We start from the raw sequence: 15,887 nt of genomic DNA on the forward strand, positions 1-15,887 counted from the left end.
CTCTAGAATTCAGTCGTGTGATTAATTTTACAGTCAGTACATGTATTTGAGACTTCCCCTCTAAACCGACCAGCTAGCACTGTTAGCAGTAGAACGTTAGCTAGCTTCTTGTTTATCTACTTGAGGCTCTAGTTTTTACATCAGGTCTCTGCTATTAGCCATAAACTGCAAATTTATGAGTGACAAATTGTGCTGTAATAATAAAAAGTTGCAACCTTTTCATCGAGGGGCTTTGGTACAAGCGATATGCAACGTGTTAAAACTTACAAGATATGTATCTTCCCTCCTATCTAATGGCAGTTAGAAAGACGCATGAAATAATTTGATTGCCGCGTTGTTTCAAAAGCTTTATATTAAATTTAGATGTACTGCAGCAATTGTTTTGCTCACAGCCATGCCCATACGTTTGGTTATAATCATGTATCTACTTATATCATGAATTGAGAACACTAAAACATACTAAAATATAGTTAGTTTACACCCTTAATTAATACGAGCAGACAAAAGGAAACTTTTTTTAATTCAGCGCCTTCAGCCAGGGACGCAGATCCTCAACTTTGGTTGGAGGTCGATGCAAATTATGTCGGCCCACAACACTCGGACCTCTTCTTTCCATGGTCAAAACAATGATAATACAGGGTCTGATTCCGTCTTCTCCACCTGTTATGGCAGCCACAAACTGCAGTTGACGCTGGGCATCTTTATTAGCCATAAATGAGTACCAGAGCCTGTTTAAGACACTGTCTTTTAGCACCGTTATAAAGTGGAAAGTATCTAAACCGGAAATGAGAATACGCGGATGGCCGCGCCCATCGTGACTTCCGGAATAAGGTCAATACGGTCATTGGATAAATGCTGCGATTATGTCCCGCCCGTGGACGCTCAGGTGGGGGTGAATGGAGGAGTGGGCTGGCCTGGATGCAGGGCTTCTGCGTGATGAAAGGGGGGTCTGTCAAAAGACATCTCCTTTTGATTGACTGTAATTTTGTACTATAAAAAGCCACCAAAGCTATTCAAGCTCTGTCCCATCGTGGATTCTGTAAGTGTAGTTGAAAGAGCTGCTGCAACCTATTTCTTGGTATTTGCTTGGCGAAGTTGCTAGCAAGTTTTCATCATACATTTCATACAATTATACACCACATGCCTTGTTTCAGTTGAACCTAATTCTCATTTTCTTCGAGTTTAATATTGTTTTGTTGATCCTACCTTCATTCATTCATTCATTCATTAATACATACATTCAGTAGGCTAGTGTCGTAAGGGTGAACTAGCCAGTGAACTAGAAAAATAATGTATGATTTAAGCCAAAAATGAACTTAAGCCGTCTGCGCTTAATCAAACTCATCTCGTTGCACTTATTGAGAACTTTGATCGCTATTTTCCAACAGAGAAGTATGCCATTCTGAATGATAAAAGGTGGATGCAAAATCCCTTCGAATTTGAGAGTCCTCCTTGAGTTGACACTTATCTGCAGAAGAAACCGAGTTGTTGCAGCTCAGCTGCGATCGCACTGACGCTATGGATCTGTGACCTTATAATCATTCTGGATAAGCATTTCGTCAGAATATCCTGTCCTCAGTAGGGTCAGTATTTCTAATTCTATGCTTATTCCTTTCACTACCACGTACATGTGCGAATTGGGATTTTCTGTGCTCACAAAAAGGAAGACAAGCACAGAAACTGACTGAATGCTGCGCCTGATATGCGTGTTGCGCTCTCCTCCTGCACTAAACGCAGACAGGCCCACCTATCCCATTAGCAATGTTGAAATGGTACAACAACATGTTTTGTATAATTTGTTATCTTTTTGTAATTATTTCATATTTTGTTCCAATATTGCTGGTTCAATTGAATGTTGAAAATAAGAAGAAATGGGCTATATGTTTTTTTTTTATAGCCTACATTTAATGTCCAATTAGGCACTTATTGGATACCTTCTTTAGACATTGCTGGTTCAATTGTTCAGAGAGAAGTGATCACTCTGAGTCTGAGATAGCTTATTAACAATGGCAGTAGGCGTACAAGTTCTGAAATAACAATAAAATAACAGTAAAATATCCTCATTATTGTTCAATAATCGTCAAATCCACCTTTATTTTGTGATTGACGAATAATGTATATTGGCTTGGGTCGCGAAGGCTCGTGACTTTTAAAATATGGGTCCCCAGAAAAAAAGTTTGGGAAACACTGATGTACATGATGCTGCTTTTAATTACACAATGTAAAGATGGTACAACATGGAAGGTGAAAGAAATATGCTGCTCCATCTCTATAATTTATTTACCAGTTTAGTCAGTGTACTTCAGGTACAAATAGTATTGCCTGACGAGTATGTAAACAGAGCAGCGAGGTAGGAGTGGCGTAACCATCATAACGATTGTTATGAACCCATGTTAGTGTGGTAGCAAACATTTGGAAAACAATATGAAAACGCTAGTGTGGACGGAGATCGTTTTCAATTCGAATACGCATATTTTGTATTAACCCGGGCTAGTGTGGACAGGGCCTAAGCGGTGGAAGGCAAAACTGAAATTTTTGGTCTGTCCACCCTACCGAAGGTAGATCTAATATCAGCTTACACATTTCACAATTGTGTTTCATGTTTACTTGTTATGTAATGTCAAAATAAATTTTTTTTTGTGAGGAATGTTTATTTCATAGACCGTTGTAGTATGTGTTGCCCGACCAACAGAGGCGTCATGAGACGTCTCTCATGACATGAGAGATGTCATGATGCTAATGCTTCAGTGAAATAGTAGACTACCGTTTCCGAAAGTAGATGTGGGCATATCAGCTAATATTGTACATTACATTTCACAATCGTGACCAAGACGAACCTTTTGACATCGACATCGTCTATGTAGTCCAAATATTGACTGAGCCTTAGGGGCGCGAATATAAACATTCTTAATAATAATAAATATATATGTGAGATAACAATGGTTTGTGCTCGCCGAAGGCAAGCACAAACTAACGCTATATCATTTTGTTGCTTTATGGTTACCAAGCTTGCTACCCTTAGAATGTGGCTGTAACATTAGCTCTGCAGCTAACAGCTGAGTTACTGTCGCTAATGTAAAGGTAGATAGTGTAACCGGTGTGAACTGGTGAAACTCACTCCTCAGGTATGTAATGGGCCACCCGCGTCAACGAATAGCTAGCTTTTCTTTGGCGTAGCTGGTAGTGGTTGAGCTTGGCAAGTCAGCGGTTGTGCGTTCGAGCCCAGTGAGTGGCGAACGACGCCTTGTAGTGACGGATGGTGGCCACGTCCGTTAGATACCGTCACATTGGTGCCGTCACCCGGATCTCACAAGGTTAGCGCCAGCTAACCGCTGGAGTGAGTTTCAGAGGGGTGAATGTAACCGGTGTGAACTGGTGAAACTCACTCCTCAGGTACGTAATGGGCCACCCGCGTCAACGAATAGCCTACTTTTCCTTGGCGGAGCTGGTAGTGGTCGCGCTTCGCAAGGCAGAGGTCGTGCGTTCGAGCCCGGCGAGTGGCGAACGATGCCTTGTAGTGACGGAGCGTGGCCACATCCTTTACATACCGTCACAATAGCATCAAGTATGTGTGTGAATACACATGCTGTAACGGCGAGTGTTGTACACTCCTTTGTTATTTGGATAACCGTTCTGCTGTTGGTGTTATGGCGCGCGCGATATCCGCCTTACCCCTCTTGAAATCACTGAGTGTGCACCTCTGCAAACCAGGGTGATCAGATGAGAAACGGCAAGTTTGAGGCATCATATAGCAACGGGGCTACGAGCCATTACGATACATCCATTGTAAACATTAGCACATGGTGCCGCCTCTTTCCTCCTCATGAGCATTTAAAGCTACAGACACAGAAACAGCGCGTCTTGAGGAAAGCTCATTGTGGGACTGCTTGTAGTGGCTGTAATTGAGTTTGCAATTAGTACAATTGCATTGTGTACCCTTCGAATTAGTTCTTAGAATGCGTGTGTTCTGAATGAATATTTTTCTATTCTGTATTTTTTAAATGGTATATTGTTTTTATTATGTACTTTTGTAGAAAGGCCCATCCAGGGACGGCAGTTGAAAATTAGCTTTTGCTATAAACTCTATGTGCATCACATCAGCTGCAAACTGTGCTCTGTAGCTATGTTTAACTGCATTGTCACTGTCAAATAAACTAATGAATAAAATAAATAAATTATGCACCAAGGCTGAATTTTGGGAAAGAGACTTCAGATACAGTATTAGGGGACAACTAAGGCCTATATAAAAGCATCCAAAAACAGCATGTCATGTGACCTTTAAGACATGGTCATTTTCTGTCAGTTTCTTCATTGATATCTGATGTGTTGACATGGACTAAAAGGGATGCCAGATTTTGCAGAAAGTCTTAAGGGAATACCTGATCTTTTCAAGCCTTACACATTGCAGTACCTCAACAATCCATTTGTTATGTAAGGGAGGGGAGGCGATTGATTACACCTGTTGCACTTATCAGTTCTATCGGGGTATATTCAAGCTCAGTGGTTCCCAACCTTATTAGGCTTGTGACCCCAATTTGATGTCACAAAACTGGGTGCAGGTCTGGTTTTGTGGCTCATGTTCGTAAAGTGGTACCAAATGTGAAGCTGATACATTGTATCATCCACAGGGAAGCTTTGGCCCGCAAAGCATTACAGCGTGACCTAGGAGAGGTTTTTGATGTGGTTGTGAGAATTGTGAATCTAATCAAAAAGTGACCATTACAATGAAGGCTCTTTACAGAGCTATGCAGGGAAATGGGAGCAGAGCATGAGCACCTGCTCTTTCACTTTGAGGTGAGGTGGCTCTCCAGGGGAAGAGTTCTGTATTGAGTGTGGGAGCTGAGAGAAGAGGTCATGGCCTACCTCAAAAATTAAGACCCTGACCTTGCCAAGCATTTTCAGGACAAGTATTGGCTGGCAAGATTTGCATATCTTGTGGACATTTTCAACAAGCTCAACACACTGAACAAAAGCCTTCAAGGAAAGGAGAACAGCATTTTGGAGCCGGAAGATGGAATTCAAGGATTTGGTGCACGCCTGGCTCTGTGGCAATGCCAGCTGGCTGCGGGAGAACTGGCAATGTTTCCGGTCCTCTCTGCCTACCAAGAGAACACGGGTGTCCCCCTGAGTGACTCTGTGAAGCAGAACATAGTTGAGCACATGTCTGGCCTACAAAAGAGCTTTAAGCAATACTTCCCAGACTCACAGGGATCTCAAAACCTTCGGTGGGTGAAGTATCCCTTCCAAGCTGTGCCATCACTAGAGTTGGGTCTAAGTCAGACAGAGATAGAAGCATTGGTCACACTGCAGGTCAACAATGGCAGTAAGATGCTATTTGAGACAATTGCTCTCGTTCAGTTTTGGATTGCTCATCTCCAGCAGGAAGAGTTCTCTTGCTTGGCTAGGAAAGCTGTAAATGTGTTGATTCAGTTGGTACTACATACTTATGTGAATCTGGGTTTTCTACTCTAGCATACCTGAAAAACAAATACAGAAACAGACTCAATCCCCAGCATTACCTCAGAATAGCACTTTCACAAACCAAGCCCAGAATAAATCTTCTGGTTGAAAACTTCAACCAGCCACATACTTCTCATTAGATTTAATTTGCCTTAGATGACATGTCATATCCCTTCTGGCATGTCAGGCCAGTAGTATCATTTTAAAATAAGACAGTAAATGTATCTGAATGTTGCTCATTGTTGGTGTTTAAAGTTGAGGGATGTTGGGAGGGGGAGTTGAGAAAGGGGTGACAAATAGAAAGAGTAGAAAATGTTTGTTCATTTAAAAGTGGTACAACATTGTATGTACATATGAGGTGGAGATTATGGGGTGGCTTATTGCATTTAAGACATTTGATTATTGCTGTCATGTGCTTTTATGATTAAACAAATACATTTCATATCCATTTTAAATTCATAGTTTGTTGTGTTCTGTATCAGTAGTTTAAAAAATATGTTAAGATGTTATGAAAATGTATGTAGTATTTTTATGTTTGGGTCCCAGGGAGACACCATATTTCTCTTTTGGGTCTCGAGCAAAAAAGGTTTGGGAACCCCTGCTCTATTGCATGGGCCTTATCCCGAAGGGACAAACGTGGCATGTTTATGCTTGGAGCCCACACAAACTCAACAAAGTTGCTGGACCCATGCACACAAGTGCTATCAATTAGGTTATTTAACACACCTGTGGTCAATTAACACCTGTGACGGGCATACAACTGCCAGCACTTGAAGCTCTAAAGGAGACTGAATACCAAAAGAAGAATATTGCAGGTGATTTTAACACATTTTGGGCCGCTACCCACACGGTTAGCTGGGTTGCTCATTCCACGAATGCACGAGCCTTACAAGTTGTACAATATCATATACAATACCAATTGGTATTATTGAAGGGGCGGAATAATCAACCGAAAAAATGTTTCCAAACTTTTTTGAGGAGTTTATTAAACGTTACCAAATGACTCGCCAATGAAATCATCAGCATTCTAGTTTTGTTCTTATTCACTGACGTTCTTTGTGTGATAGACAGACGAAAATGTCCAATGATACTAGACACAAAAATTGCTATATTTGATATACTTTTTCTTCTACGGAGACACAAAACTTTTTTTTACAAGTACACAAATATTTTTCTTCTACAGAGTCACAAAACCTTTTTTACAAGTACACAAATCTTTTTTGCAAGTTACAAATCATTTTTACAGAGCTCGCTCTCCTGGCACTAATTTCACGCCATAGATAATCGCTGTTTTAGAAGTACGGTTATTGGTTGTTTTAGCCTTATAAAGTCGTATTTGAACGCATATGTGTACATGTACGTACATCTATTTGCACTGTCTGCTCTGTAACCAGTGTTTAGTCATGTGTTATGGCCTACTAAATTGGCGTGAGGAACAGGAAAAGTCATACACACACCAGAACTGTAGCTTTCAGTCTTCTGGCTCGACAGAAAAGTCCACACTGTGTGAATCTCTATCCAAATGTGGCCTCTCTCTTTTCAAGCCAACCTATCCACCCCCCCCCCCCCCCCCCAACCTACACACACAAACACACACCTGTTACCACTCAAAAGGTCAACTGACAGGAATGCTTTCTACCCTTAGACAATAGCACCTATGTAAGGTCCAGTCTAATCAGCACGCCTCTGTCCACCCTTAAACACACACACTCACCATACCTTTTGCTGAGGCTCATAGCTCTTGGACTTCAAATGCCCTCTCCAGCTGTAACCCAAGGCATGGCACACAACTCACAGGTCAGAAATGAAAAGTTAGAGCTTTCATGTCATCTTTTCATCAACAAGAAGATCTGCTAGATACAAGGAACACAAACACGAGATATAACACCTCAGACTCACATACAGTATGTGCACTAAAATACACCAAAATGTCATTCAGACTCTGGACACGAGGACAGGTTAGGTAAAAAGAAAATCAGAGGGAAGGATTGTCAAACACACACACACGTGTGATGTCTGGTTGGCTGAGTGATGGAACTTGCTCCACTCCAGGGAGTCTCAGATCAGAGTGTGGGCGGGCTGCAGTAATAGGTCAGGATGGCTGTTCTGTGAGCAGGTCAAATGCAACAACCGTGATCAAAGATGGAGCTGTGGGCCTACAGAAGGACAACACACTGGGACACAGCAAAGGACTGGGACAGGGAATGGAGAGGAGAGGAGCAGCTTCTGGCAAAGAGTCTCACCTGTTGTCAACACGTTATACTTTGTATGACAAATGTTATGAGACAAATGTAGAGACTTCAAAATGCACTTTATATGCTGTGGCCCACAAACACAAACCATCTCACTGTGATCTCCAGGCCACTATCTCACACCACACACATACACTTAAACACGCACACACATACACACTTGAGGAATAGAAAGTTATGTGTCAGAAAGAAAGAGTGGGAGAGAGAGACAGAGAGAGAAAGAAAAAGGGAGAGGAGGTAGATAGGCTGTGTTCATCATCAGTGTAACTCTGGGAGTCAGGTGCCTGAGCAGTGAGGGAATCTGGCTAGTAATCAGAAAGTAGCCAGATCGATTCCCCGCTGTGCCAAATGACGACGTGTCCTTGGTCAAAGCACTTCACCTTTCTTGCCTCGGGGGGAATGTCCCTGTATTTACTGTAAGTTGCTCTGGATAAGAGCGTCTGCTAAATGACAAAATGTAAATGTAACTCCAGCCTGGACCTTGGGACAGAGAGGATAAATAAAGGAGAGAAGCGTGTGTAATATTACCCACGTCCCACTGCTGCCCCTGGCCGCCCATCAAGTGCTGACATCACTCAGGCTGTAGAGAAGAAGTCTCGCTATCTCCAACACTCAGCCCCTCCTTCCCCTCACACACAGACTCACACATACACATACAATGGCTTTGTGCATGGGCAGATGCCAACACGTACACACTGTCTCTCTCTCTTCTACAAACAAACCCACACAAGGAATACAGTAACCCATACCTTCACTTTTCCTTGTCTATTCAACTTGGTTTTCCTCCACTCCTTCAGTGACTGGACTGGTCTCACTGCTTGCTGGCAGTTTTTTTACTCATCCACACTGCTGGTCCTTTCTTGGCCACTATCAAACCTCACATTTTCCTATCACATCTTCTATGGGACAAAAACAGAGCATTGGTGTGTGTGTGTGTGTTTGTGTGTGTGCGTGTGTGTGTGAGTTTTTGTGGAGTGGGCCATATGGAGTTTGCTAGTATTAAGATAGCAGATTCTGCATTTCCACAGTGATAAACATCCCAAGAGCCAGAAAGACCATGCTGCACGTTACAGGACAGCCCTGAAAACTCTTTGTGATCTCCAGCTGATCTCCACGCTAAACACCTCCCTCCCCAGCCCCCTAGCCCTTCAGTCACCTTCTATAATTAGCCAACACAGGGTCCTCAGCTAGCCACGCCCTCCTGGCTGTTGTTGCTGTCCTCGCCGTCGGCTGTCACGTCTCGACGCTGCTGCTGCTGCGCGCTGTTGGCAGGGAAAACTGGCTGCATCGGTAAGCATGCTTGAACCAGGCTGAGAAGGGCAGTCGTGGGACTGAGGGCACACACACACACACACATACATACATACATACACACATACACTTGTTTCCTGACTCTCATCAGGAAGAGTACTGACAGTCTGTAGCAGATGTTCCTCTCTCCTCCATGCCAAACGCCTCCCTCTCATATCCTCCCCTCTCCGATCCCTGTGTTCCCTGCAAAATCCTTCATTCCTCTGTCATCTGCCCAGCCTCTTCCCTTCCCTCTCATGAGTATAGGAAAAAAAATAAAAATAGTAATTTGAAGAGAAAATACATTATTAAGTAAAATAACAGAACAAGCCCAATAATGATAGAGACAATATATAAAATAGATAAATAAAAACATGGAAGCATATTCAACAAGACAGGTCAAGCTGCCCCCCAACACACACACACACACACACACACAAACACTGTCACAAATTCAACAATTCATAAATGTGTACACTCTTGTCTTGACAGTAGCCAATACTTTGCAAGATGTGAGAAGGCATGGGGAGTTCTACATGAAATAATGTCTGTTGGCAGAGTATTCCATTATGTCATGGCAGTGCAAGAAAATGATGACTTCCCAAATGCAGTTTTGCATCGGGGTATACTACATTCACCCCTTGTAACAGATCTTGCTGTTCTTGATTACTTTTCAGAGCAAAGTACAACATATTTTTTCAAGGGGGGAGCTGCAGCATTGTGAATAATTTTAAAAAGTAAGCTGACATTTGAGTGCTTTATCAGATTCTCAAAGTTAAAAATTTCATATTTATTAAGTATATGACAATGATGGTAGCGCCGTGGCTTTTTATCATGGATTTTGAGGGCACATCTATATAATGATTCAAGTGGTTTTAGAACTGTTTTATTTGACTGGGACCAGCTTATAATACAATATAAAAAATTTGGTATAATCATAGCATTCAGATACATACTGGAAGCCTCAACTGTTAGATGAATTCCTTATGTATCTGAAGTTAGCCAAATTAAATTTCAGTGTTTCTCAGTTTTTTTACATGGTATTTAAAGCTTAGAGTTCGGTCAAGGGTAACGCCCAAGTACTTGAATTTATCCACATTGTTGAGTGTTTGCCCATTTACTGAGACGTCAGGGCATTCTTTTAGTGTGAGCCTGTTTGTGAAAAACATGGTTACAGTTTTTTCTAAGGCAACCAGCATGAACGCATTGCTCCTGTTCAGACAAAAATACCTTAGCTTTCCTATGCATTGACCAACCACTGACCTTCACACCATGCTGTCATGTGACCAGAGCTGGCAATGCTGGAGGGGTTGAAGATCCAGAAGGATGGGGATACTGAGTGTAGGGTATGCACATGAAGAACCCTGAGAACCACCCCACCACATCTCCTGTTTAAAGAGGGATAGAGAGGGACATAAAGGGATAGAGAGATACATGGACAGATAAAAGAAACAGAAAAAAAATAAAACAGCTGTGTTGATTATGTAAGACCTCCATCCACTGAGTATGGGAGACTGAGGTGGCTGCCTCAGCTACAGACAAACCTACACTCTCTCTCTTTCACTCTCCTTTCTGGGTATTGGGGGTTGAGGTAGTTTGACCATGTACTGCCTCAAGCTGTGTTGCTGTGGTAGTCCCCTGGAGAAGAGAGCTGGGAAATGTTAGAGGTGTGAAAAGGTAGGCCCTGCTCATATACACCTACTTTTTTTTCTTCTTTTTTTTTTTTTTTACCAAACTACGGTTAGGTACTGGAACTACAGCATCACAGATGTCAGCCTGTCTCCTTGTAAACACTTTATTTTAAAAGTAGGTTGCATTGGTGCATGTCGTGCCAATGGGTGTTTTTTTATCTTGTGTGTGTGGAGGGGGGTTCTTTTTTTAGCAGTGTTCTCATCTCTAGAAGTGCTGTACAGCTGAGGCAAAGCAGAAGATAGCCATGGTCCTAGAATCCCCTCTACAACCTGCAACGCACACAGTGATGTCAGGAGTTTGAACAGTGAGTATGTGCTTCACAAGCACATACAGCCCCCGCATGGCTTAAGAGGAGGTGGGGAGACGAAGGGGAGGGGGAGAAATCACTTTGTGATGGAATTTCATTTGTTCCGTGTGAGACATCCCATAGTTGGGGTAACTTTTATACTTTTTAAAGAATTAAGGTTTTTGTGCAAATAATTCTCACATTAAAAGTAATGGTAAATCCTTTCAAATCATTAAAAAGCTTACTCCTCTTTCAACTCAACTTTTTCAAATATTCAGCCAATTTTGAATCGTGACAGTTTTAAATACATGAAAAATGTGTGTACCACTTTGCTGGCTGCTCTTTTTCTGATATTCAACTAAATTGACAAACACATTCCTCTGACGTTCATATAGTTTAACTTACAGAAACAAGTTATACCATTAACTTACAGACATTTACAGATTTTCAGCTTTGAGCCTTGAAGCGAGAGCAGCCTTTCAAATTCTCTCACTAACTTCAATGGAGCGGTGTGTAAAATTCGTCAGAGAATTTCGAAAGTAGACGTGTTTTTAAACTGCCGGTAGAGTCGTATTTCTGACCGCACAGACATATAAAGGACATGTCTGGTTTCGGGAGAGTCTTGGGTCTCGGAAAATATCCTCATTTTTTGGATTGGACGTATAGTTTAGCGTCTAGGTTAACTTGTTTGAGGTGTGGATGCTCGGTTTGTTGGTTTTTCTCTCTGCCCAGCTCTTTAGCGAGCACAGCTGCTCCATTGCCGTGGCAACCAAAGAGACACGCACCATGAAAGCAGAATTGGGTGACGTTTTGGAAACTGCCAAAAGAGTTGTATTTCTGACCGCACAGACACATTAAGGATATCAATGGTTTCGGCAGTCTTGGGTCTCGGAAAATATCCTTATTTTTTGGATTGGACGTACAGTTTTGCGTCTAGGTTAACTTGTTTGAGGTGTGGATGCTAGGTAAATGTTTGTTATTGTCTTATAATCGAGCTAGCCCGATAACTAAAAACGGTTCGACTTTCTCTTCCACTATCGACCAAATTGGCCAAACAAGGTATGTACATTGAGTTTAAATTGTACATAATCTAGGTAGATCGTTTTCATTTGAGCAAGTTTCACAGAAATCTGCAAAAATCGAGGCTCAATACAGTCATAGCTGACAAACCAGGGCTGGGGTAAGTGATTGCTGCAGCTGGCGTTAATCCCACCAACAAATGCTTCGTAATTGAAGAGTATAACTTTTTATTGGCGATATTGACAACAGAGGTTAAGGAACTTGTCCTTAATCCAAAAATGGTTTCCGTTTTCAATTTGAAGCTGTAGATGTAGCTTATGTAGGAAATCTTCCATTGCATCCTCTCTCTACCGGTTATGCCTACAGTACGGTGTTAATAAATACCACTTTGACACACTTGCAAGAAATGATCCACTGGTTAGATGTAGAATGATCTTATTATTTATGTATAGAAAACTCACCAGGGACAACGACAACGGCAACCCTGCACTATTTATTATTATGATGTCATCTTAAATTAAGTGTCTGAACACTGGGTTTTTCCTGGGTCAAAATGGGTCTTTGGTGCAAAAATAAATAAATATTTATAAAATTTTTTCTTATGTTTTCTAATCCATGTATTTATTCCCAGGTGTTTTACACCCCCCCCCCCACACACACACACACATGTTCGTCCTATTTCCCCTTAAGCAATAAAGTTAGGCTACTTAAAGACACCTTACACTCATAGTATGTTCTAATTGGCATAAATGCTGCCAATTAATAATTGACATAACAACTTATTGTAAAAGTTCAGTAGCCTAGCCTCTTGATTAAGGTAGGCCACTCTGAAGCATGTACACTGCTTGCTTCATTTGATCTTGATAGGCTAAGCATTCTGTTGCAAATATTAACAATAAACCCACTTTTCATTCATTAAAACTACTTCAGCATAATAAAGCACCTAAAATACAAACCTGATCAAGGACATCAATCGCTATAGACATGTGCAATTTAGCTAGCAGGGGAAGAACACAAACAACAATAATCACCAGTTAACTTGATTTAAATTTGCAAGAACTATAGACTTATACAATAACAGGCTTAAATGAACTTAGAACATAAGTTATACGACTTACAGTTCTCAAGGACGCACACACGCAATCTCAACTGCGGTGTGAAGCGCGTGTCCGTGCAATTCTCCGACATGCACTCTAACAATCACTGCTGATAGACGGCCAAAAATGTTGTACAGCCTGATTTCTGATACCGTGGCGGCAGATATTTAGCCATGGAAGAACACTGCACTATATATTATCATTCTAGGTTAAGAATACCAATGGAGGCTGCGTTGGAAATCATAAATCACATTTTTGTCAGTATTTTGAGTGGAAATTTCATTTGTACAGGTGTATTCGTGCACGTCGGGCCGACCCTCGCAGCGGAACGACAGTTTAGTGGCCACTCTGTCCATTCGCACACCTCACAGTTGCGTATTGATCAGACAAGACACGCTTATCAACTCGATTACTATTGCTCAAAACAGAACGAGGGTTTGGCTGTAGCCCACTTGAAACATACCATTGAGAACATATTCGCTGACATGCATTGCGAAGCTCTCTATTTACCAGTCGATCTACGTTCCTACCCTCACCTATGGTCACGAACTATGGGTAGTGACCGAAAGAACGAGATCGCGAATACAAGCGGCCGAAATGAGCTTTCTCCGCAGGGTGTCCGGGCTCTCCCTTAGAGATAGGGTGAGAAGCTCGGTCATCCGGGAGGGGCTCAGAGTAGAACCGCTGCTCCTCCGCGTCGAGAGGAGCCAGCTGAGGTGGCTCGGGCATCTGATTAGGATGCCTCCTGGACGCCTCCCTGGTGAGGTGTTCTGGGCACGTCCCACTGGGAAGAGGCCCCGGGGAAGACCCAGGACACGCTGGAGGGACTATGTCACTCGGCTGGCCTGGGAACGCCTCGGGGTCCCCCAGGAAGAGGTGGTGGAAGTGGCCGGGGAGAGGGAAGCCTGGGCCTCCCTGCTTAGGTCGTTGCCCCCGCGACCCGACGAGACTTTTTTTTGCCTTTGGCTCTCGGGATTTATCATTGGCGCTCGGGAAAACGCGCGCGCCAACATTTTCTCTATGCAGGAAAAACCTTGGAACAGGACTGGGTGTGCAGGCACACATGATTAGTTTCTCCTCCGTCTTGAACGTGAAACGTAGATTCTGGGTTAGAAATGTTGCCAATGACCAACGGTTGCTACGTTACAAGAAACAAGCAACCAATCCGATTGGCCAACGCTCTTCACTGTTCCACTGTCCTTCCACAAGTACTTTCCAGCTCTGAAAAGAGTTCCAGCAACTACATGTCTGCTAATTTTTTCCTTTTCTCAATTTATTTAGCATCTTTAGGTGACTTCATTTTATAAGGATTGAAAAATAATACAAAATATGAACATAATTCATCTCCCATCTTCTTTAAACCTTAAATTTTTTCTGCTAGGACTTTAGGACTTAACTTTTTTTCAGCCCTTTAATCAATTCTAACTTTTTTTCCAGCAAGTTCAAGTCATTCCAGTATTGTCCTTTTACCTTCAAATTCGTTCAACCCAGGCTTCAGCAACTGGTTTTCTGCTAAATTTTCACATTTTCCTGCAGCTCATCTTTCTGAAATTTTCCCCTTTTTGTTTTGCATTCTTATTCTTTTCTTCTGTTTTCTGCCTTCATCTTGCTCCAGGTCCTTTCAAAAATACCTTTCACAGCAGTATCTTCCAACTGACAGTACTTTTGAATTTCTTTTCTCTTTTCTGTACTTTTCTGCCTTCATCTTGCTGCAGGTCCTATCTAAAATACATGTCAGGCCTTTTAAAACTCCAGCAAATAATATTCAGCTACATTTTCACATTTGTATGCATTGTTTCTCTTCTTTCTGATTTTTTTCACTTTTTGTTTTGCATTTTTCTTATCTTTTCTGTAGTTTTATGCCTTCGTCCAGCTCCAGCCCCTATTTAAAATACCTTTCGGATGCTTTGAAGCTTCAGCTTAGAACAGCCTTGTTCGCAGGAACAGCCTTTTCTAGTTATTATTGTGAGAATGCTGTTAAGCATTGCTTAACAGCATTCTCACTATTGTTTTCCTGTTTCTCTTTCTTCTTATTATTATTCCAACTTCTTAGTTCTTCCGTAGGTTTCTTGGCCTTTAACTAGTCCTGCATACTTCGACCGATTCCTACAATTTTGGTATCAAAAAGTTCAGCTCCTTCAGGAGTTGGCTATGACTTGTGGTATTTCTCACTTTTATACTTTTTAAAGAATTAAGGTTTTTGTGCAAATTATTCTCCCATTAAAAGTAATGGTAAATCCTTTCAAATCATTAAAAAGCTTCCTCCTCTTTCAAACTTAACTAGTTCAGCATACTTTCAGCTAGAGACACCATTCAAACTTTAAAATGTTCACAAGACATTCAGCTATTCCCAAATGATTCAGCTTTTTCAAATATTCAGCCAATTTTCAATCGTGACAGTTTTAAATACATGAAAAATTTAGCTCCTTCTTGATTTTTATGGTTGAGCTGCTCTTTTTCTGATATTCAACTAAGTTGACAAACAAATTCCTCTGACGTTCATATAGTTTAACTTACAGAAACAAGTTATACCTTAAAATGTAGGAAAACTTGTAATCTTTCAGCCATGTAATCATGTAACTACTAAAGAGCTCACATTGACAGATTTTCAGCTTTGAGCCTTGAAGCGAGAGCAGCCTTTCAAATTCTCTCACTAACTTCAATGAAGAGGTGGGTAAAATTCGTCAGAGAATTTCGAAAGTAGACGTGTTTTTAAACTGCAGGTAGAGTCGTATTTCTGACCGCACAGACATATAAAGGACATGTCTGGTTTCGGGAGAGTCTTGGGTC

At 41.7% G+C, this 15,887-nt stretch overlaps 1 long non-coding RNA gene across 9 annotated transcripts; it reads right to left on the bottom strand.

Moving 5' to 3' along the window:
• Positions 1 to 526: 526 nt before the first annotated feature.
• Positions 527 to 12,562, bottom strand: LOC146253670 (uncharacterized). Of its 9 annotated transcripts, none has more exons than XR_014731891.1 (8): positions 11,412 to 12,562; positions 10,551 to 10,963; positions 10,266 to 10,390; positions 8,869 to 9,254; positions 7,180 to 8,611; positions 5,445 to 5,477; positions 5,207 to 5,271; positions 527 to 5,134 (listed from the first exon to the last, which is right to left on the bottom strand). It is a non-coding gene; the product is annotated as an uncharacterized LOC146253670 (long non-coding RNA). The 9 variants fall into 9 exon arrangements; XR_014731893.1 differs by having other exon boundaries at positions 8,869 to 8,974; positions 9,128 to 10,390; XR_014731894.1 differs by having other exon boundaries at positions 7,180 to 7,310; positions 8,462 to 8,611; positions 8,869 to 10,390.
• Positions 12,563 to 15,887: the final 3,325 nt, after the last annotated feature.

Source organism: Hypomesus nipponensis, chromosome 17 (genome assembly GCF_054491055.1).
Source record: "Hypomesus nipponensis isolate SF chromosome 17, ASM5449105v1, whole genome shotgun sequence".
Classification (NCBI taxonomy): Eukaryota; Metazoa; Chordata; class Actinopteri; order Osmeriformes; family Osmeridae; genus Hypomesus; species Hypomesus nipponensis.